Raw genomic sequence first — 23,688 nt, 5'->3', positions numbered from 1 at the left:
TATCGGCCGTGTGTCCAAGACTCATATTAGTCGTCAGACTGATTCAGACTCTTGGTGCCCAGATTGACTGATCGCAATAACGTAAACATACGAAGGCAAACAAAAGACACAAGGCAGCATTTCTTCATGGCAAACTTGCACAAATACAAATAAAAACATCTTCTCGGTGACTTCAAGAAAAATAAGTTAAAGTAATACAAAAACTAAACATGAAAGAAATTATCGATTCTTGGGAGTTGTGAATCGATTTTTTTAGACAACGGCTGACTGAGCCACCATGAAGAAAGGGAAATGACAGGGAGTAGACACACACACACACACACACACACACACACACACACACAATTCCAGCACCTGTTCCTGTACCTTCTAGGGGTGTCACGATACACTCAGTTCACGATACGATACGTATCACGATACTGGGTTCACGATAACGATACGATACGATACGATTTTAACAATATTTTTTTAAACTTGAATAATGACAATATATGACTGGAAAAGTAGTATTTTATTTGAAATGCACAAATACAAAACATGCTGTTGTGGGAAATTGTTATTACAATAACAACTAGAAAAAACATGAGATTGGAGATAAGGCTTATCTTGAAATAGAATGAGTTACACCGTCACTTAGATTTACTTTGAACTAAAAGGTTTCTCAGCAGTATAAATTCTCATTATGCATCTTCAGTTTTTCTTCAAACTCAAACAACAAGACTTTTCTTAATCTATTTTTTATGCATCTTCAGTTTTTCCTGTCAAGTAAACAGTTTTGCCAGAAACTCAATTGAATGGTTTCTCTCCTGTATAACTTCTCATGTGTCTCTTCAGAGACTTGTTCAACTGAACTACTTTCCACACATTGAACTTCAACAAACAAAGACGTTTCTTAGTCTATTTTTTTTTTTTTTTTAATTTTGCGATATGAGATTTCATCTCAACAATACATATCGTGACGTTTTACTATCGCGAAATTTCGTGGGACGATATATTGTGACACCCCTATTACCTTCCCTAAACTAGTTCGCTGTTCCACTTCCCTACCGCCTCACCCTTCCTCTCCCTCTCTCCCTCCCTCTCTCCCTCCCTCCCTCTCTCCCTCCCTCCCTCTCTCCCTCCCTCCCTCCCTCCCTCTCTCCCTCCCTCTTGTCCAGCCTGTATTCTTTCTTTTGGGGCTGGGACAGGGCGCGTGCAGTGAGACACGGGAGCGGAGGTATAAATAGCGGACGGAGCGGAGGAGGAGAGAATGGGGCTGGAAGAAGGGAGGGAGGGAGGGAGAGTTTCAGGGTCAGCGTTGACAAATGGGTCTGCGGAGTTAGCCGGGCCTCCGGGGACCGCCGGCAGTTAGGTCAGCGCTCCCTGAGGGGGAACGAGGAAATAGGGTTTTTACCTGCCCAAACACCAGAGAGAGAGAGAGAGAGAGAGAGAGAGAGAGAGAGAGAGAGAGAGAGAGAGAGAGAGAGAGAGAGAGAGAGAGAGAGAGAGAGAGAGAGAGAGAGAGAGAGAGAGAGAGAGAGAGAGAGAGAGAGAGAGAGAGAGAGAGAGAGAGAGAGAGAGAGAGAGAGAGAGAGAGAGAGAGAATGGGGCTAGAGGGAGGTATTTAGCCCACTACTCGCTTAATGACACTGAGGCCATGTCCACACGGAGACGAGTTTAGGTGTATCCGCTAAAGTTTTTTCTCGTATGGATGGACGTTTCGTCCAGACGGAACAAGCGTTCTGGGAGAATATGTTCTGGGAGAATACGTTCTGGGAGTATACGTTCTGGGAGAATACGTTCTGGGAGTATACGTTCTGGGAGAATACGTTCTGGGAGTATACGTTCTGGGAGAATACGCTAATTTTTGAAACCGGATGCCAGAGTGAACTAATCTGAAGACGCCACCCTTGCAGTTCCGTGTTTACAACCCATACGCATCTTTCCTGAACCGATGAGGCCATAGCCCCGCCTCTCTCCGCCAGCAACAGCTACTGAGCCTCAGGGCTCCACAGCTGCCTCTCCCATCCACCCCTCCCCTCCCTTCATCGGATATTTCCCAGAAAGCTTAGTGGTGGCTACGTTTGTACAAGAACACAAACAAAATCAGGCTAAACGTGTTGCATAGAAATAATATTTATTTTGAATACAACATGCAATTCTGGAATATTTGAATATTGGAAAAAATTAAATGAAATGTAAACCCTGAGTGTAACACACATGCTCGGGATGGTGTATATACTGTATAGCCCTCGCAAATACGTGTTATAGTGAAGTGAGAGGTTTGACGATCACACGGTTGCACGTGATGTCCAGACTGTGACTTTAGCTTACTTGATGCCACTCATTCAATAAAAAACACACATTTATGCCATGACTTTATATAATGTATATTTATGTTGCATCATTTAGCCTGTGCTGTGATGTGCAGGAGCGGCCAATACGCTGGGATGTGTTTGCAACATATGTCTAAAGATCATGGAAGTGGATGATATCAGGAACGTCACCGATAGTTAACGTTCTATATTGTAGGCTACAGGGAGACCATCAGCCCAGCTGAACAGCTGTGCTTTTGCCTGTATAGGTTTAATCATTTTATTCATCGACATGGCAAACCTCGTCTAGAGTTGAGATACAGAGGCTACTAATAGTACCCCGCAAAGCCAAGGGTTTAACCTGCTCGCTACAGTGAGATACCCATTATAGACTCTGTGCGCCCCTAGTGGTTGAATGCCATTATTGACGAGATTGTCTTATTCTCTGTTTTTGGTGTACTTTGTGGCAGCGTTACAGTGCCACTTACCTGCCTGGCATATATACTACAGCGGTTTCAGTGGTTTCATGTGGATACACACATTTCTTGAAACGATTCCGTGTTTATGGAAAACTTTTCTTAAACGAAAAAAAAAAAGATGGGTTCCGTCTCTGTGTGGACATGGCCTAAATGATCTTCATCCTTACATCCAAATGGTTTTGTACCTAACCATGATAGAAGGCTCATTGTTACATGCATTCAGGAGCCATTTCTGTATGGAGAAGAATCTTTACACACTAATATTAATTTCCCCGAGGAGTCAAGGGTTAACTGCTATACTCAACACGAGAAGGTCAAATTACATGAGGTCAAAGAGAAAGCCAACGAGCCTTCAGGTTTAATTATAGATGCTATTTCCTTTGAAGATGTTAATGTTGATGCTTTAACAGAAATCGGCTTTATGAGAAATTATAGACCTACAAAATTCAGCCATCAACTGACCATGGCTTGGCCTCTATTGTTAACTAACTCTTGCACTGCGCCGGCTTACCCATCCGCACCCATTCACAACACAACATAAGTCCATCAGTGAGTTGACTCGGAAGCTACAGAACTGTCAAATATACACTCCAACATGCAGTCAGACCCTCAGCGCTACACTGTGAACCCCCTAGGCACCACTTGCTTCATGCTCCCTCTCATTGGAGCCACATAGCGTTTACAGAGCGCGTGTGCGTGATGTGACTCTTGACATTAGTCCAGCCTAGGAGAGGAGGAGGGAATAGACCATTTTTCACAGCAGTCATTTAGATTTGTCACAGCAGGGTAAACACAGGTGTAACTAATAACGTTCATGATTTAGACAGCATTGTGGCTCCTGCGTTACATGGCTGGCTTGCTGGGGAAGCTAAGCAGGTCTGCCTGTGTGGTCAGTGCTTGGATGGGAGACTGGTGCTAGAACCAGTAGGAGGTGCTAGAACCAGTAGGAGGTGCTAGAACCAGTAGGAGGTGCTCTTCCCTCGGGTCTCATGAATAATCTCCACATCCCCAATGCCGCAGGGCAGAGACAAGGACTCTGTCCGGGTGCTTCGGATGAGACGTTAAACCGAGGTTTGACTCTCTGTGGTCATTAGAGATTCCATCGGCACTCTTCGCAAGAGTGGGGGTGTAGCCCCGTTGCCCTGGGGGGTGTGGCCCCGGTGCCTGGGGGGTGTGGCCCCGGTGCCTGGGGGGTGTAACCCCGGTGCCTGGGGGGTGTGGCCCCGGTGCCTGGGGGGTGTGGCCCCGGTGCCTGGGGGGTGTGGCCCCGGTGCCTGGGGGGTGTGGCCCCGGTGCCCTGGCTAAATTCCCACACAGGCCTTCCTTCAATCATGGCCAACTTATCATCCCTCGTTACTTAATTGGCACATTCAGTCCTCAACTCTCCACCGTGATAGGCTGATGTGTGGTGAGCGTTCTGGCGCAAACTGGCTGCCGTGCATCACCCAGGTGGGTGCTACTACACGTTGGTGGTGGATGACTTGAGTCTCTAACACACACGCACGCATACACACTTTCCCATATGTGAAGCATTTGGAGTACCTTGAAATGCGCTATATACTGTAAATGCTATCAGTTTATTACAGTATGGTTCAATCCATCTTGCCCAAGGACACTTCGACATGCAGACTGGAGGAGCCGGGAATTGAACCACCGACCTCTTTTATCCAAATCGATTAGTGACGACCCGCTCTACCTCCTGAGCTACAGCCGCCCCAGAAGGCGGGAGGGCTTCTGTGAAAAAGTGCAATTGTATGAATTAGGGATGGGCATTTCTAGCAAAAACACTATTCGAAATTCGCTGGCCAAATTCGAATTTAATTCGAAATTCGAAAATAAAAATAAAAATGTAAAAAAAATTAAAAATGTAATTTTTTTTTTTTTTTTTTTTTTTTTTTTGGTGAGTGAAATGTTGCATTGTCTCCCCTGATTCTAAGTCTACGGCTTTATTAATTAATATAAAAAGCTTCTGCTGTGGATTTTTAGCTCAAACAAGCATTGCACCACTGAAGTAAAGAACATGTTACATGACATTGACATTTTCGAAAATAAAAAACAGTTTTGACAATCATGAGTGGTTCATTAAATATTTAGTAGGCTCAGGTCTGAGTGCCAAAGGGGTGCCAAAGTCACCCCCTCTCCCTCTTCATGGGATTTCATCCGCCATTCATTTTTCCATAAACCTTGCTTAAAATGCTTATAAAAATTGTTTTACTTGCTCAAACCAAGCGATTTGACTATACTTAGAATCAGGGGAGACAATGCAACATTTCACACAAAAAAAAAAATTTTTTTTTTTTTTTTTTTTTTTCGAATTTCGAATTTCAATAATAAAAGTCGACCTTGATAATAACAACGATTATTCGAAAATTCGAAATTCGATGCCCATCCCTAGTATGAATATCGCTATACACCCCCGCACACGCAAACACAGAAACACACACACACACACACACACACACACACACACACACACACACACACACACACACACACACACACACACACACACACACACACACACTGTTAAGCACAGTTAGCTATTGATGTAGGCTAAAAGCTCCCCTCTTTAACTGTGATGTCCCTGAAGTATACTTGCTGCAATTTATTACTGTCTGCACACACACACACACACACACACACACACACACACACACACACACACACACACGTGTGCTCGCACACACCCACACACACACACACACACACGTGTGTGCACACACACACTCACGTGTGCACGCACACACACACACACACACTGTGAATGATGGCTTTGCGGCGTTGTCAGTGCTGACCCAGGCCAGCTGAAGCTATTGGTTTTGTATTCCACTCGATGTGTGTGTGTGTGTGTGTGTGTGCGAGCACACGTGTGTGTGTGTTTAGCAGTATCCAATAGACCAATAGGGGGAAAAGCTCTGTATCACAGACAGTTCATTCATCTCGATGTGCTCGGCTGCTCTGTCGATACCACTCTCCAGCGGCTGAATGCAGTCAGTTAGTGAGTTGAAAAAGCCTTTGATTTGCCTCCAATAAATCAATGAGTTACACCTGTTATGCTTTAGCTGAACCATACATGTATGAGCACAAATGACACTGGCAACATTACTGTCACACTGCACAATTATGCACTACACTATACTATACACTACACTATTGACTATAAAAAGATCAAACATGTTCTAAGTAAATAGAATGTCTGTGTTTCACACTACCACTGTGACTGTAAAACATGCAAAACCACAACATAACTTTGTCGTTGGTTCCATCTCGGAGTCAGTTTTCTGGCGGTAGACAAAATAAAACATTTCCAACAAACTAGAAGTGCGGAGAGCGCAGACCCCCGTCCTTACTAGGGCTGCACGATATGAGGAAAAGCTGCGATGTGCGATAACACTGTTCAATATTGCGATGACGATATGACCTGCGATAAATAAAAAAATGCTATAAACAAAAATATTAATGGGTAGGGGTGCTCCGATCCGGCTAAGCCACGATCCGATCCGATTCCGATTCCTGGGGTCACGATCCGATTCCAGAATCGATTCTCGATTCCAACGATTCTCGATTCCAGAATCTAGAATCGATTCTCAATTATGTAGTTTTATATTGCAATAACACACAAAGGTAAATCTAAGACAAAAAATGACAAATGTATTAATGCTGAACTTCAAATTCAACTTCTGAAGTATTACAGTGAGGGCCTAAATTCATTTTGCAATACGAGTGTGTTAATTTAAGCATACGTATCAGTAAGTGGCACGGGATTCTCAAAGCCTGTGTTGAGGGTCATACGAACAAAAATGCACTCTTGAAGCTAAAAAAAATCCAAAACCAACAAGTTAATTATTTACATTTTTACTTCAATGTACCGGCACTGTAAAATCTTTTTTTTTTTTTTTTTTTTTTTTTTGCGATAACACGTGACTTTTGCGATGTGTTCATCGCGCATTTTCATATCGCGATGACGATGAAAATACGATAAATCGTGCAGCCCTAGTCCTTACTCCAGTCTGCTTTGATATAAGGCACATTTAGTGAGTCGGCTCAGAACCCTAACCCACATCCCTGTATAGCCACTCCCCCTAGCCGCCCCCCGAACCCTGATTCTCTACCACCTGCCTATCCCTAGCTACGGCCCCTTTTCCTAGCCCCACCCACTTTCCTCACCACGCCCCCTCCCACCACCCACATACATCTAGCCACTTCCCCTACCAGACCTTCCTAACCAACTAAAGCTGAACAAAGTAGACCATCGCCTCTAAAAATGTTGAAAAGGACGAATGTGACCAGTCGTGATCGGAAGAAGAGATGTTGGGATTAGCGGCGGTAAGGCAGTTTACTTGACCTGGAAAGGAGTTACAGCGCTACCTTTCACTAGCATGATGCTAAACAAAAATAGCATCATCTATTGGCCGCAACCTGACCGCGAATGCGCTATGCTATGTTTTCAATATGACCGGGACCTAACAACAGCTACCTGTATAGCCAGTTAGCCTGTTGATGAGCTCCATCTCGTTTGGACTGATTGTCTGTTTTGTCACATTGAGGAAATCACTTATACAGACAGCGAGACAAATGCATCACTTTCCACTCATGTCAATGGGAGAGCTTCCTCCCAGCTGGACCCTCTCTCAGCATTACATTAGCAACACTGTACCTGTCACCACTTGACAAATACTCTGAGCTGGCTCTCCAGTGCAATCACAACAACACAAATTGTTTTCTCTGTTCTACCTCTCTCTCTCTCTCTCTCTCTCTCTCTCTCTCTCTCTCTCTCTCTCTCTCTCTCTCTCTCTGTCATAAACAAGGATGCATTGTAAATGAGACTTTAACTTCACACACTATTGGCTCCCTGGTGACTCTGCTAAAGCTGAAGCTCCAGGTAGAGAGTTGGAGAGCATGATGAGAAAGAGTGGAATGGGGCGGGGGGGGGGGGGTATAGAATCAAAGGGAGGAGATGGCATTTTCAAATGTGTTTTTCTTCGCCTGTCACAAAGTGTGTGTGTGTGTGTGTGTGGGGGGGGGGGGGATCAGTTTAATTTGGCCTCGTTTTGGCCCCAAACGCTTATTAGCATTGTTTTTCTGAGAAACAAGTGTGACACATTTCTGGTGAAAGACAATTAAATGAAGAAAACAAACATTGAAATGGCTTTAAAGGGTAGAGAGAGAGAGAGAGAGAGAGACATTAGCTGGGTTTCCATCCAAATGTATCGCAACTTTTAATCGAATTTTCAGAAAGTCGGCAAAAGAAAAAGCGAAATAATGCACGTTTCCATCCACTGCTATTTTGCTAATTATAGAGCTGTCAATCACCTCGTGTTTGAGGCTGTCTGAGCTGCTGATCAGGCTGCTAGACCCGATATACAGCTCTGTTAAACACATCTAACGTTATTCATTTAAAGTTGAAAGAAGTAGACAAAGGTACCATAACGCCATTTCTGGATTACCAGGTGCGACTCGGCAAGCATAACGTTATAATCCACGGAGCAGATAGTAAGTGAATACAATTTCATTCAATTCTAGAAGTGAGTCGCCTTAAAGTTAATATCCCAGTCTTCTTCTGTTTACCACAGAGGGTATTGTGCTGCCTATTTACCATGATTTACCGTGTGTAGCCCTATTGTGTGTACTGTAGGCTACACAGCATGTCATGTTTTGCAGTGATCAAGGCAAACTGTGGTTTTTGAATGGAGAGACAACGGATTAATATCGCTTAATCTGTTTCCACCGCACGTTTCGCATTTTCCTTTTATCGATACACCCGACTTTTCCGCCTCCCTCAAGCGTGAAAACTTTTTTGTGATATTTGGAGTTTTTTGCGAATTAGGCAGCGTTTACACTCAGTTTTTTTATGCGCAAATTGAAATTTAGCATCAAAACAGGTGGATGGAAACCCGACTATTGAGGAGAAAACAACGAGGAGGGGAGGGAGAGAGAAGAGCTGTACATTTGAAGGGCATCAACACTGTATGAGATTATGCTTGAAATGCATGCACACACACACGTGCACGCACACACCTGCACGCACACACGTGCACGCACACACGTACACGCGCACACGTACACGCGCACACACACACGTGCACGTACACACACAATCATTCAAAACAATAAGCATTTTGCTTTGAGGAGCATTGTGCCAGCGGGCAGCGCTGTTCCAAAACGTGTCAACGTGTGTCGTTGCCTGGGAAATGCACATCCCATAATACAACTGTTCCCAATTCCCATCGCATCCCATAATAGTATGATGATACTTGGGATGCCATTGACAACATAGATGTGAACAGGTTAGCTAAAAGTTTAGCGTCGCCAGCGAGGGCCCCCACCATTGCGGTCGCGGTACGTTTCGAAATCCCTCCAGGCCTGAAAAATTTTCTAGGGGAAACACTGCTCAATATATCGCAATACTAGCATATCACAATATCGCAATACTATCGTATCGTGACTTAAGTTAAGTATCTTGATCATATCGTATCGTGGGGCATCTGGTGATTCCCACCCCTAGTGTTCAGGGTGGTAAATTGTTTTCAAGGCCTCTGCTCACCTTGCAGTCACATATTCTTTCAGAAGTTGTGTGTGTGTGTGTCCGTGTGTGTGTGTGTGTGTGTGTGTGTGCGCGCACTTACGTCTGTGTGCGTGTGTGTGTCTGTGCGTGTGTGTGCGCGCACGTGCGTGTGTGTGTCTAGTCTCGGCTGTCAGGCACTCTTGCCCCCGTGGCGTATCATCTGTCTACTCCTTAGGGCTCCTCGACAGGTGCTTTCTAAGCAGGCCTCCCCCCGGACACCTCTCTCCTTGTCCCCGTCGAAAGGACCCATATCTTTCTCCTTTTATTCCCTTGTGCACTTTTTGTGCTCTTGAGGGTGTGTGTGTGTGTGTGTGTGTGTGTGTGTGTGTGTGTGTGTGTGTGTGTGTGTGTGCTATCTTTACAATGTCAGGCTGCAGCTGTCATACCACTTGTCTGTTGTGCTGCAACAGTGAGCCGCTCCTCCACTGGTGTTCCTCAAACTTAAATCGTGTCAAATGATTTAGATAAGACAAATCTGGTGCCAAATAAATTAAAATAATGAAATTTTGCATATGGCAATTTCACACTTTAGCGGCACCAAGTGGCAAAGATAACCGTTTCAGATTTCATTTTATTTGTTCATGGTTGGAAGGATTTCACTACCCAGAATTCATGTAGGCAGTAACTTTGTCATATTTTCTGAACCTAAATGTATTCTTGTTAGTGGTGTGCAAATGGCAAAAAATATATTTTTGTAGTGGGTTTAATCGTTATTGTTGGAGATTTTGTTTTGTTTTTGTATTTCACCGTTTGTGCACAGACCCAATGTCAGAATTCCATCTGAGGAAATAGAAATAGGTCCAAATCTATACAGCATCTCTTTGAGGGAATGAGAAACCCTCTATGTGCACCCCATGCAAGCCATGACACTGTACACTCAGCGGTTTTACCAGCGGAGGGTTAGGCCAAATATCAGTACAGGTTAGGGTTAGGTAGAGCCATATGAAATCCGTTTTATTTTTTCCCAAATTCATTTTTTTCCGTTTTAATTGTTCTGAATTCTTAATAAGAATTCTTCTCTTTAATAAGATATAACAATCAATTTACACAACAATGCATGTGTGTGATTCAAGTCAGACATACAGTAGATGACTGTACAAAACATTCTATATAATTGTTATGTTTGTAAAGTGCTTTTAAGCTTCTCATTGTGTGCTCCATCCCCCCCGATTTTTTATCCCATTTTTATCCCCCATTAGTGCTAATTCAATTTATTTATCCTGGTTGCTGCTCCACCCTCTGCCGATCTGGGGAGAGCCGAAACTGGCTCCATGCTTCCTCCGAGACATGGGCAGTTAGCCAGCCGCTTCTTTTCACCTGACAGAGGAAGCTTCACCGGTAGGACATAACACGTGGGAGGTTCACGCTATTCCAACCAGTTCCCCTCCCTCTGAACAGGTGCCCTTAACGACCAGAGGAGGAACCACATTAGCAACCAGGATATTGCATGTTTTGGTGAAGGGGGTTCCTATATGAAGGAGACCCCCGGGAGGCACGGGGAGAACATGCAAACTCCACACAGAAAGGCCCTTTTGACGACCCCACCCGGGCGGGGTGGGGTCCCCCTGCCACCCTGTGACCCCACACCCCCTATTATACATATGCATATCGTCGCTGTCGTTCCAGGACCTCGAATTTCCAAAACAGCAACCTTTCAGGAAGCTAAAAAAACCTGTTTGCTCTTAAAATACTGAACCAAACGTTGTCAAAGTTGGCACGTCTTAATTATAGTTAGTTTCCCGCTGAATGTGTCATTACTTTATTAATATCTTACCTGGATAAGCTCAAATGATGTTGTTTATATTATCAGTCCGACTTGGAAGCACTTTCTCCCGGCCAGTCAAGCGGGAGAGAGTCGCATGCTCATGCACGAGCCCCCAAGCTCCAGGCCGCGGGGGCGCGCGCAGGAGCAACAGCATTGCCCCTCGCCTCTCATGTCCGAGGCGGGGGCTTTCGCATGGGGTGAGAAATAGTCTGACATAACGTAGCGTTAACGTTACTTTATTCTCGTCAGAAAACACTCCAATTTGCATGTTAAAACAAGTTTGCAGCCTAGGAATAACTGGAAAACATTTGATTGATATATTAACGTCAGAGGAAGCCAGGATTACTCAAAACGATATGAGAAATACACAGCACGTCTGCCGTGTGTCTTTTCCGGGTTTATTGTCCTGCGTGGGGGGGTACACACGGAGGTAGGGGACGAATTTCGAGGTTTGACTGACAGATTGAGGGCGAATGGCGTTACGAGATTTACTCACAAGATCGTTTTAATGCTTTTCCATTGGTTGCATTTGTTAAAAACCACACAGAGACGTGAAGGGTGACCAATGGCACTGATTTATGACAAAAAGTGAAAAAGTGAAAAAAGGCACATTCGAGGTCCTGGCACAACAGCGACGATATGAAGCTTTTTGTCAGCCATATATAGCATCACAGTCAGATAAGACAAAGTGATGTACTTGAACCCCAGTAAGTCATTAGCTATTCTTCCTATAGTTAGTGCTAATGTTCATATAGGAAATGCCTCATTTCTTTCCCTTAATTCAGACCTTTTTATTCAGTTCCAGTTGTCCCAGTGATGGCCTTTCATTAGCAGTTCATGTTGGAGTGCAGAATACCGTGACAGGCCCGCCTGGAGCAGAGGCTAGATGCTCCTATGTGCTAACACCTGGAGCAGAGGCTAGATGGTTCCTATGTGACAGGCCTGCCTGGCACATAGGCTAGATGCTCCTATGTGACAGGCCCGCCTGGAGCAGAGGCTAGATGCTCCTACGTGCCAGGCCCGCCTGGAGCAGAGGCTAGATGCTCCTATGTGACAGGCCCGCCTAGAGCAGAGGCTAGATGCTCCTATGTGCCAGGCCTGCCTGGAGCAGAGGCTAGATGCTCCTATGTGCCAGGCCTGCCTGGAGCAGAGGCTAGATGCTCCTATGTGCCAGGCCTGCCTGGAGCAGAGGCTAGATGCTCCTATGTGACAGGCCCGCCTGGAGCAGAGGCTAGATGCTCCTATGTGCCAGGCCTGCCTGGAGCAGAGGCTAGATGCTCCTATGTGCCAGGCCTGCCTGGAGCAGAGGCTAGATGCTCCTATGTGCTAGGCCTGCCTGGAGCAGAGGCTAGATGCTCCTATGTGACAGGCACGCCTGGAGCAGAGGCTAGATGCTCCTATGTGCCAGGCCCGCCTGGAGCAGAGGCTAGATGCTCCTATCTGCCAGGCCTGCCTGGAGCAGAGGCTAGATGGCTCCTAGGTGCTAACACCTGGAGCATAGGCTAGATGCTCCTATGTGCCAGGCCTGCCTGGAGCAGAGGCTAGATGCTCCTATGTGCCAGGCCCGCCTGGAGCAGAGGCTAGATGCTCCTATGTGCCAGGCCTGCCTGGAGCAGAGGCTAGATGCTCCTATGTGCCAGGCCTGCCTGGAGCAGAGGCTAGATGCTCCTATGTGCCAGGCCTGCCTGGAGCAGAGGCTAGATGCTCCTATGTGCCAGGCCTGCCTGGAGCAGAGGCTAGATGTTCCTATGTGCTAACACCTGGAGCAGAGGCTAGATGGTTCCTATGTGCTAACACCTGGAGCAGAGTCTAGATGGCTCCTATGTGCTAACACCTGGAGCAGAGTCTAGATGCTCCTATGTGCTAACACCTGGAGCAGAGGCTAGATGCTCCTATGTGCTAACACCTGGAGCAGAGGCTAGATGCTCCTATGTGCTAACACCTGGAGCAGAGGAGGCTATATGGCTCCTATGTGCTAACACCTGGAGCAGAGGCTACATGGCTCCTATGTGCTAACACCTGGAGCAGAGGCTAGATGCTCCTATGTGCTAACACCTGGAGCAGAGGCTACATGGCTCCTATGTGCTAACACCTGGAGCAGAGGCTAGATGCTCCTATGTGCTAACACCTGGAGCAGAGGCTACATGGCTCCTATGTGCTAACACCTGGAGCAGAGGCTAATTGGCTCCTATGTGCTAACACCTGGAGCAGAGGCTAATTGGCTCCTATGTGCTAACACCTGGAGCAGAGGCTAATTGGCTCCTATGTGCTAACACCTGGAGCAGAGGCTACATGGTTCCTATGTGCTAACACCTGGAGCAGAGGCTACATGGCTCCTATGTGCTAACACCTGGAGCAGAGGCTACATGGCTCCTATGTGCTAACACCTGGAGCAGAGGCTAATTGGCTCCTATGTGCTAACACCTGGAGCAGAGGCTAATTGGCTCCTATGTGCTAACACCTGGAGCAGAGGCTACATGGCTCCTATGTGCTAACACCTGGAGCAGAGGCTAGATGCTCCTATGTGCTAACACCTGGAGCAGAGGCTACATGGCTCCTATGTGCTAACACCTGGAGCAGAGGCTAATTGGCTCCTATGTGCTAACACCTGGAGCAGAGGCTAATTGGCTCCTATGTGCTAACACCTGGAGCAGAGGCTACATGGCTCCTATGTGCTAACACCTGGAGCAGAGGCTACATGGCTCCTATGTGCTAACACCTGGAGCAGAGGCTACATGGTTCCTATGTGCTAACACCTGGAGCAGAGGCTAATTGGCTCCTATGTGCTAACACCTGGAGCAGAGGCTACATGGCTCCTATGTGCTAACACCTGGAGCAGAGGCTACATGGTTCCTATGTGCTAACACCTGGAGCAGAGGCTACATGGTTCCTATGTGCTAACACCTGGAGCAGAGGCTACATGGCTCCTATGTGCTAACACCTGGAGCAGAGGCTACATGGTTCCTATGTGCTAACACCTGGAGCAGAGGCTACATGGTTCCTATGTGCTAACGCCGGCCCTTTCCAACCAAAAGCTGCATTGTTCTGCATTGTATGGCCGCATGCCCGGGGGACAGAGATCAATTGGGAAGCATTGCGGGCGGCGGGGATAACGAGGCTTTCTCATTGATTAGACTTTAATTGAGAGGCAGTGGTGGACCCAGGGAGGGCAGGAGAGGCTCTCCAAGTCTGTGGGCGCCGCCAGGCTCGCCCCCCTTCTCCACCGGAGCACTTTCATTCCTTCACTTCTCTGCCCCAACTCTCTCTCTGTGTCTCTCTCTCTCTCTCTCTCTCTCTCTCTCTCTCCTTCTCCCTTGCATCGATGCAGTATGGCCACAATAGAATCAGGCCCATGGTTGGTTCTCTCACGGACGCTCACTGATTGCAGCCCCCTTGAATCTCACAGCACCTGGGCGCAATCACACCCTTCCAATTCAAAACTTCATTCAGATTACTTTGCGCGCTCTCTCTCTCTCTCTCACACACACACACACACACACACACACACACACACACACACACACACACACAACCACACACACAACCACGAAACACACACGCACACACACACACAACCATGCGCAAACACACGCACACGCACACACACACACACACACACACACACACACACACACACATACACACACACACTACACACCGAGGCCATTTTGATAAACCACCAACTTCATCTCTCTCTCACTCCCTCCATCTCGCTCTCTGTCGCCTTCTGTGTGGAATGTAATACTCACTTTATCATTCTAATATGAAAACATCTCTCCGCTCTGGCAAACACAGTAATTCAGGGATATTCTACTTGCCTTAACCAGGGGCCACTTTTGTGAAATGATAGGAGGCCAGGGGCCAGTTAATAAACAATATACATTTTTCTGTAGCGGATTGTAGGTTTTTGGGGTGTTAGCTGGAGGCTGTGAGGCTGTTTACTGCAGCATGTCAGCTGTGAGGCTGTTTACTGCAGCATGTCAGCTGTGAGGCTGTTTACTGCAGCATGTCAGCTGTGAGGCTGTTTACTGCAGCATGTCAACTGTGAGGCTGTTTACTGCAGCATGTCAGCTGTGAGGCTGTTTACTGCAGCATGTCAGCTGTGAGGCTGTTTACTGCAGCATGTCAACTGTCAGGCTGTTTACTGCAGCATGTCAGCTGTGAGGCTGTTTACTGCAGCATGTCAGCTGTGAGGCTGTTTACTGCAGCATGTCAGCTGTGAGGCTGTTTACTACAGCATGTCAGCTGTGAGGCTGTTTACTGCAGCATGTCAACTGTCAGGCTGTTTACTGCAGCATGTCAGCTGTCAGGCTGTTTACTGCAGCATGTCAGCTGTGAGGCTGTTTACTACAGCATGTCAGCTGTCAGGCTGTTTACTGCAGCATGTCAGCTGTGAGGCTGTTTACTGCAGCATGTCAGCTGTGAAGCTGTTTACTGCAGCATGTCAGCTGTGAAGCTGTTTACTGCAGCATGTCAGCTGTGAGGCTGTTTACTGCAGCATGTCAGCTGTGAAGCTGTTTACTGCAGCATGTCAACTGTCAGGCTGTTTACTGCAGCATGTCAGCTGTGAGGCTGTTTCCTGCAGCATGTCAGCTGTCAGGCTGTTTACTGCAGCATGTCAGCTGTGAGGCTGTTTACTGCAGCATGTCAGCTGTGAGGCTGTTTACTGCAGCATGTCAGCTGTGAGGCTATTTACTGCAGCATGTCAACTGTGAGGCTGTTTACTGCAGCATGTCAGCTGTGAGGCTGTTTACTGCAGCATGTCAACTGTGAGGCTGTTTACTGCAGCATGTCAACTGTCAGGCTGTTTACTGCAGCATGTCAGCTGTGAGGCTGTTTACTGCAGCATGTCAACTGTGAGGCTGTTTACTGCAGCATGTCAACTGTCAGGCTGTTTACTGCAGCATGTCAGCTGTGAGGCTGCTGCGCCCCAGAGCATGTCAAGTTGCCTGTAACGCCTACATTCCACTAGGTCCGTGTTCGGTCCGTCTGCGCTGCGGTACGGCATCGGAGCCGATACGTTTCCACTCTAATCATTGTGTCAACTCCCACCTACTCGCTGCGTTGCGTGTCTACTCCGTCCCAGCTCCGACGATCCGGAGCTCTCCGAAAAAGATACGCAAGGCTTCTATTTTTCACGGATGACGGAGCAAAGCTGCAGCAAGTTGGGCGGAGCCAGGCATGGAGTTAACAGGTCAGAGGTGTTTACAGCATTCAACATCAAGACAGAGGACAAACATGTATGAGGAAAAGTTCATAATTGAAGTGGAAAACCACAAAATAATATATGACACGACACATCCTTTTTACAAGGACAACACCAAGCAAGTCCACCCCTCCTCTGCTTCTCCAGTTGGGAACAATGATCTTCTGCCTGTTTGTTGTTGTATTTATCCCACATACAAATTGTCTCGCGCAATTTCACCGTGAGAACCTGTCGGTCTCGTCACTCCAGCTGTCTGGCGGAGCAGAGCCGTGACGTGCTCTGCACGCAGCCGGTTAGTGTTGGTGGAGCACAGAGCACGGAGTAAAACCGGAGCTCAGCCGCAACGCAGTGCAAATGCAACCAGTGCAATCCCGGCGTAACTTTAACCTCATTTTGTGCAGCTCCTACAGATTACAAGTTTTCCACTAAAGCTGTGTTGTGTGTTCACACCGAGATATTTATTTTTCTCTCCGTCGCTCGATTCAACCCTTTGGAATCGCTCTGTCGCTGTGTTTAAATCGCTCATCAACGGGCACAATAATTGACGGACATCTGGGGGCTATAACGTTACGCAATGTCATGATGTTTGTCCACTACGAGCCACCATAGTTGTTTACAAGCTAAGCCTATCAGCGTGCTCCTAACGCGAGCTCTATACCGGTAGTACAGACTTCACTTCATGTCAGCTGTCAATGCGGTTTGTTGCCACACAATAAACCAGCGGTTTGTTCCAAGCCAGTGTGATCCTTGACTCACTCTCAAGGTCTCATTATGCTTTCCGCATCAGCGAGGAACGCGAGTGTCCGCGCGGAAAAGTGACGTCAAATTAGCAGACACGCCCCTCCGCAAGGCTCCGTGCGGACGGTTTTCGAGCGGCCGTGCGCACGCCGAAATTTGTAACTACGCGGACGGGCGGACAAAGTGGAGTTTTCAAGACTCGCGCTCAATTCCGCCTGCAGAAACCCACACAGAGTATACAAGCTCCACACGTTTCCTCGTCGGATTCCGTGTCTCTCATTTCCGTGCGGCCGGCCAAAGCGTCAAGCATAATCCAGGCTTCACACGGCAGCCAATCAGCGTTGAACCGCGAGCGACTGATGCCAGCGTAATTTAGCTGGAGTTGGGATATTTCATCTCTGGCGACGAGCAAATTTTCGCCCTATCGCTCTGTCGCTGTCGCTCGGACGCCCAGCGATTTTTCTCCCGGGCGAATATACGCTCAATCGCTCGTTTGCATTGACTTTGTATGTAAACTCGATGCCAGCGAAAAACTTTAATAGGTCGGTGTGAACGCACCTTAAGGGGAGGCTTTTATTGTGAAGTATATGAAGTGAAACGTGTTTTCCGCTTGCTAGCTTGATTAGTGGCACGATTAGCCCCTTCTTTCACGAAAACAAATTGAGACATCATCATTTGGGCATATTTGGTGCTATTTTCCCCAGTGAATCAGTTATAAACACTGCAGACAGTGAATCAGTTATAAACACTGCAGAAAGGTAAGCAAAGTAGAGATACAAGCAGAAACAGTCAAATCAGGCTGATATCTGAACGTACTAACAGGGACACAGATGTTACCTGTTTGAAAACACCCTCTTGCCGCAGCGGTGGCGGAAAAATTCAGGCTGCAGTTGATAAATGTAGACGCTAGGTGGCAGCAGAGTGCTTGAGTCCTGCTGACAGGATTTTCGGACGATACACACTCTGACCACGTCAGTGACAATAAAGAGATAATAGAGCGACTTTTACTGACTAATTGTCTCATTATTCTATCTTCTCAATCCCATCAGAAGCACACGCACGCGCGCGCACGCATACATGCACGCACACACACACACACGCACGCGCGCACACACGCACGCACACACGCACACACACACACACACACACACACACACCCACCCACATGGCGGTGTAAGTGTGTGATATTGTTGAAGAGCTGAAGCGGACATAGAGCTATTGAAGTGCTCCCAAGGACAGGTGTAATTGCATTTCATGTCCTGTAGCGGTTGACATGCGCACACACACACACACACACACACACACACACACACACACACACAGTGGCATAATAATGAGGGCGTACTTTCTTAAAGAGTGCTTTTCTATCTCCCAGACATCTTTTCCGGATATCATTACACAGTGTGTGTGTGTGTGTGTGTGTGTACGTACGTACGTACACACACACGTATGTGTGCGCACATACACACACGTACGTGTGCGCACACATACGTGTGTGTGTGCGCACGCATGTGTGTCAACACTCCATTGCACAAAGGTCACTTTCACTTGAAATGACCTAGAGATAAAGTGAGGTGATGAGAATGAGAGAGGATGGGTGGTGAAGGAGGCAGGGGAGGGAGGAGAGAGGGAGGGAGGAGAGAGGGAGGAGAGGGGGAGGGAGGCAGGGGAGGAGGGAGGGAGGAGAGGGGGAGGGAGGAGAGGGGGAAGAAGGGGAGGAGAGAGGGAGGGAGGAGGGAGGGGAGGAAGGGGATGAGAGAGGGAGGGAGGGGAGAGAGGGAGGGAGGAGAGGGAGGAGGGAGAGAGGGGGGGAGAGAGAGAGGGGGGGAGAGAGGGAAGCAGGGGAGGAGGGAGGAAGGGGAGGAGGGAGGGAGAGAGGGGAGGAGAGAGGGAGGGAGGGGAGGAGGGAGAGGGAGGAAGGGGAGGAGAGAGGGAGGCAGGGGAGGAGGGAGGGAGGAGAGGGAGAGGAGAGGGAGAGATGAGAGGAGGGAGGGAGGAGTGAGGGAGCGGAGAGGGAGAGATGAGACGAGGGAGAGAGGAGTGAGGGAGGGGTAGTGGAGGGAGTGGAGGAGAGAGGGAGAGATGAGAGGAGAGAGTGAGGAGAGAGGGAGTTGTTGAAAGAGATGAGAGGACTGGGTGGGAGAGGAAGTGCTTTGCAGGAGAAAGTGGAATAAGGGCACTGCTTATCACCTGACAGCGAGGAGTTTCACCGGCACAACGTAGTGCGTGGGAGGATCATGCTATTCCCCCCCAGTTCCCCTCCCCCTGAACAGGCGCCCCAAGCAACAGGAGGAGGCACTAGTGCAGTGCACATAACCTTGATCCATCCCGACCAAACCAGAGGTAGCACAGGGGCTCGAACCTGCAACCCTCGTGTTGGTAGGCAAGGAATCTCCTGCTGCACTACCTGGTAAACCAGGAAAGACTCTCCTAACCAGCTTATGGTCTCAGTCGCTACTTTCAAGTCTTCTTCAATACAGCATGATGTTCATTTAGTGAACGATGGTCCCATTTAAAGTCAAATACACGATATAGCAGACTAGAGAGAATCAGCATAGGAGCTCAGGTAATGCATTTCAGCTTCAACACTGCTGTAGCCTGTAGCCTGTAGCCTGTGGGGGTGTGTGTGTGTGTGTTAAATTGACCCCAAGAGGTCACACACCCTTGGCTAATGGCTCCATTAGGAAGCCAAAAAGCTGCCCTCCTTGCTCAGTCTCTCTCTCTCTAGGCTGTATGACATAAACAGACAGGCGCCGGTTGCCTCATCAATTCTTGCTGCAATTTCATCGGACTGACCTGTGTGTGTGTGTGTGTGTGTGTGTCTCCATGCAAGCAGGAGCAGTCTTGCCGGCCTTCTCCTGGAGATAGTCATTAACCCTCTTACCCTCTTCTCGTTATCTCTCCCACCCCTCGCCTCCTCTCTGACTGACGGTGTGCGCGGGTGTGTGCGTGCGCGGGTTTGTGTGTGTGCGCGCGTGCGTGTGTGTGTGTGTGTGTGTGTCTGTTCATGGCTGGTATTCATCTTAATAAATCAGCGGCCCTTCCCCGGCTTGGGATCTGAACCTGCAACACATAGCGATCAGTGGTGATTGCAGAGAAACAGCTGATTCTCGGTTTCCTTTTTCTGGATTGAAAAATCCTTTATTCTGCATGATAATCTTCACAAATGTGAATAACTTTTATGACTTTTGGAACGTAATGCGATTTTTATAAAACGCTTCAAAAGGCATAAAAGTTATTTACGTTTGTGAAGAGTATCACGCTGAACCCAAATGCGCGTTCCCAAACCTTTGTTAACCACAGACCTTATTTTATGCATTAAAGTGAAATCCCCATTCTAAAACCCCATAGACTTTTCCACTGAAGAACCAAATGGCGGATAGGATGGTGGATACAGCCTACAAAAATACGTCATCCCTGCAGTACTCTATACTGGCTGCTGATTGGCCAACTAAACCGCCTCCTCCGCCTTGTAATTGTTCACAGAAGCCAATCAGGACCAAGTCCAGCTGTGATGCCTTTACTGGAGTTAGTTTTTTACTGCCTGTGGATTCAAAATGCAATAAGTTCAAACGCAGTTTTTAACAGTGACACATCTTTGATCGTATCTCACTAAGGCAGAGGGGTTCTGCGCGCGACACACGTGAGAAGGGCGCCATCTTTGTAGTATGTATAAAAGGAACACTGTTACGTCCCTTAAATGCGTGTCTAGGGTGAAAAGGTGTAACATAAGAAGTCCAGGAAAAATAGGAAATAGGCTGAATTAAAGTGTACCAAAACAATGATTTATTTTAACAAAGGTTGGTTCAAATAAGGAACCACAGTGACGTCAGGGTGGCCAGAGCCCAATCGGTTTACCTATAAATAAAATAAACTAGACTATAAACAAAAATACAAAACTACTCCTTCTTAAACCTACAAAAAACAGGAGAAAAGGGGGAGTAAAAATAAAAGGGCAGCACACCCCTACAGGGCTTCCTGAGTTAGCATTTAACAACAAATAAGAAAACAAAACTGAAATCGAACCCAGGGTCAAGAAATACAGAAACAGTAGCTAGTGGGAATAGGCCAGAAAACCAGCTACAGTGTCAATACCAGGTCTATCAACAGGCCTCTAAGAACACAGGCATCAACAAGAAAGGCCAATAAAAGGTAATGATAATCATCAAGTAGAGAGAGCAAAAAGAATAGAGACAGCAGATGAGCTAACAGCTAAAAAGAGCTGCAGTCTCAAAGAGTGCACACGGAGCAAGTGCTGGCTGTCGAAGTGGCAGAAGGCCCAGCACTGGAGTCTCCCTGGCTTCTTATGCTGGCTTGATTGGAACCAGCTCCAGGTGAGGGCTCCTCAAAGTAATCAGTCAATCAGAGGGGGGGGGGGCGTGTCTGGAATAGAGACAGAGGTGAGAGGATGCAAAACACAGACCAAACCCAAGGCCAGTCTCTGACCAAGGCTGTAACAAACACATACAAATGTTTTCTTTCACATTTAGGTTGGGATTAGGCTTGTCGCGGTATTCGGTGTTACCGGGGTTACCCGGTGGCGAGACATACACCGATTACATAACGTGCCCACCGGTAACACCTTTTGTTTTTATGGAGGAAGAATTGAAAGGAAAACTCAGTTTCAGCGTGCGCCGGTGTAAATTACAAGCGCTCCCTCTGGGCTGTTCTGGTTAGACCAGCAACTAACGTTAGTTAACGATATGCATCTTATGAATACAAATGATGCCCTCCTCATACACATGTAGGTAGGACCCTTAGCTAAGCCTGCATGCGTGTGCATGCTGTTGTCACTGCGGGCCATCTCTGGAAATGTGCCTTTTTTTCCACAGTGAAAAGTCGATGCTAACTTAGCATCAATGCTAGCGGGAGGGAGGACTTACCAGATTCAGTCAGTGCCTGCTTACTGCTGCTTGCTGGTATTGTTAATCCCATGTCAGAAAAAGTCTCCAGGTGTGTCGCTAACATTAGTTTCTTTTGAGAAAGATTGTCTCCACGGGCGTCTGAAAAGTTGTCTCGAGTCAGATGCAGCCATGAGTTGTGATGCAGCCAGTGTTGTATGACTGTGAGCGTCCATGCTAACGTTAGTACTTTAAACAGCAGCAGCGTGCGTCTTGTCTCTATGAACCTACAGAATGGACGGTTAAAGCATAGACTCTTGCTTACTTTAAAACTTGTATTATCCACATACGTATAACGTAACGTTCGCTCTAGTCTAGCTGCTGCTCAGGATACCCGACTGGTGTCTCACTGTTATTGTTCCCGGGAACAACATGCACTAGTAGGAACTAACAATCCTATTGTTTACATTTCCCGGTGTTCCCGGTAACACCGGTGTGGTCACGTGCTTATTACCCGGTGGGAAAATGTCCACACCGTGGCATCCCTAGTTGGGATTATATGTAATACTGCTTTACAGACACATACAATGACGTTATTATTATTCTGCTGACTGGGTTGAGAAAGGGGAGGGGGGGAGAAGAGAGGGAGGGTTTTGCTTTAAACACGTCTTCCATCTAAAACAGCATGTTCTATAATTTACAGCATTTACACTGGCAAGGCCACTAACATGTTAAGAGAGAGAGAGAGTGAGAGTGAGAGAGAGAGAGACTAAGAGTAAGAGAGAGAGAGAGAGTGGTAGGATTGCCATGGGAAGTCAGATCCGGGCTTTCACCGTTACTTTTAACATTTCTGTCAACACAGCTCTTCAGGGAGGGAGAGTGAGTGAGTGTGTGTGTGTGTGTGTGTGTGTGTGTGTGTGTGTGCCTGTGTGTGTGTGCGTGCGTGCGTGTGTGTGTGTGCGTGTGTGTGTGTGTGAGTTTTAATAAATAAACAGATTTTTACAGCTCAGAAACATACACACTTCTCCACTTTGATTGGAAGTGGGTCGCCCCCCCTCCACCACCTCCCCCTCTCTATCATTTAAAACATAATTAAAATTGGCAAGCTCTGTGCTTTCCTCAAGGTATGAGTCTCTCTCTCCCTCTCTCTCTCTCGTTACTGCCTCTGCCCTGTGTGATGGTCTCTCTCTCGTTACTGCCTCTGCCCTGTGTGATGGTCTCTCTCTCATTACTGCCTCTGCCCTGTGTGACGTCTCTCTCTCGTTACTGCCTCTGCCCTGTGTGATGGTCTCTCTCTCTCGTTACTGCCTCTGCCCTGTGTGATGGTCTCTCTCTCGTTACTGCCTCTGCCCTGTGTGATGGTCTCTCTCTCGTTACTGCCTCTGCCCTGTGTGACGTCTCTCTCTCATTACTGTCTCTGCCCTGTGTGATGGTCTCTCTCTCGTTACTGCCTCTGCCCCGTGTGACGTCTCTCTCTCGTTACTGCCTCTGCCCTGTGTGACGTCTCTCTCTCGTTACTGCCTCTGCCCTCTGTGACGGTCTCTCTCTCGTTACTGCCTCTGCCCTGTGTGATAGTCTCTCTCTCGTTACTGCCTCTGCCCTGTGTGATGGTCTCTCTCTCGTTACTGCCTCTGCCCTGTGTGACGGTCTCTCTCTCGTTACTGCCTCTGCCCTGTGTGACGGTCTCTCTCTCGTTACTGCCTCTGCAGTCATGATCTACCAATAATAAGGAAAACGAATGCGCACATTTACATAAAAACACACCAGTCAACATCACATAGTGTCTTTTCTTTAATCTAG

Source organism: Poromitra crassiceps (genome assembly GCF_964638095.1).
Source record: "Poromitra crassiceps genome assembly, chromosome: 13".
In the NCBI taxonomy this organism is placed as follows: Eukaryota; Metazoa; Chordata; class Actinopteri; order Beryciformes; family Melamphaidae; genus Poromitra; species Poromitra crassiceps.
Note: the sequence above shows the minus strand (reverse complement) of the source record.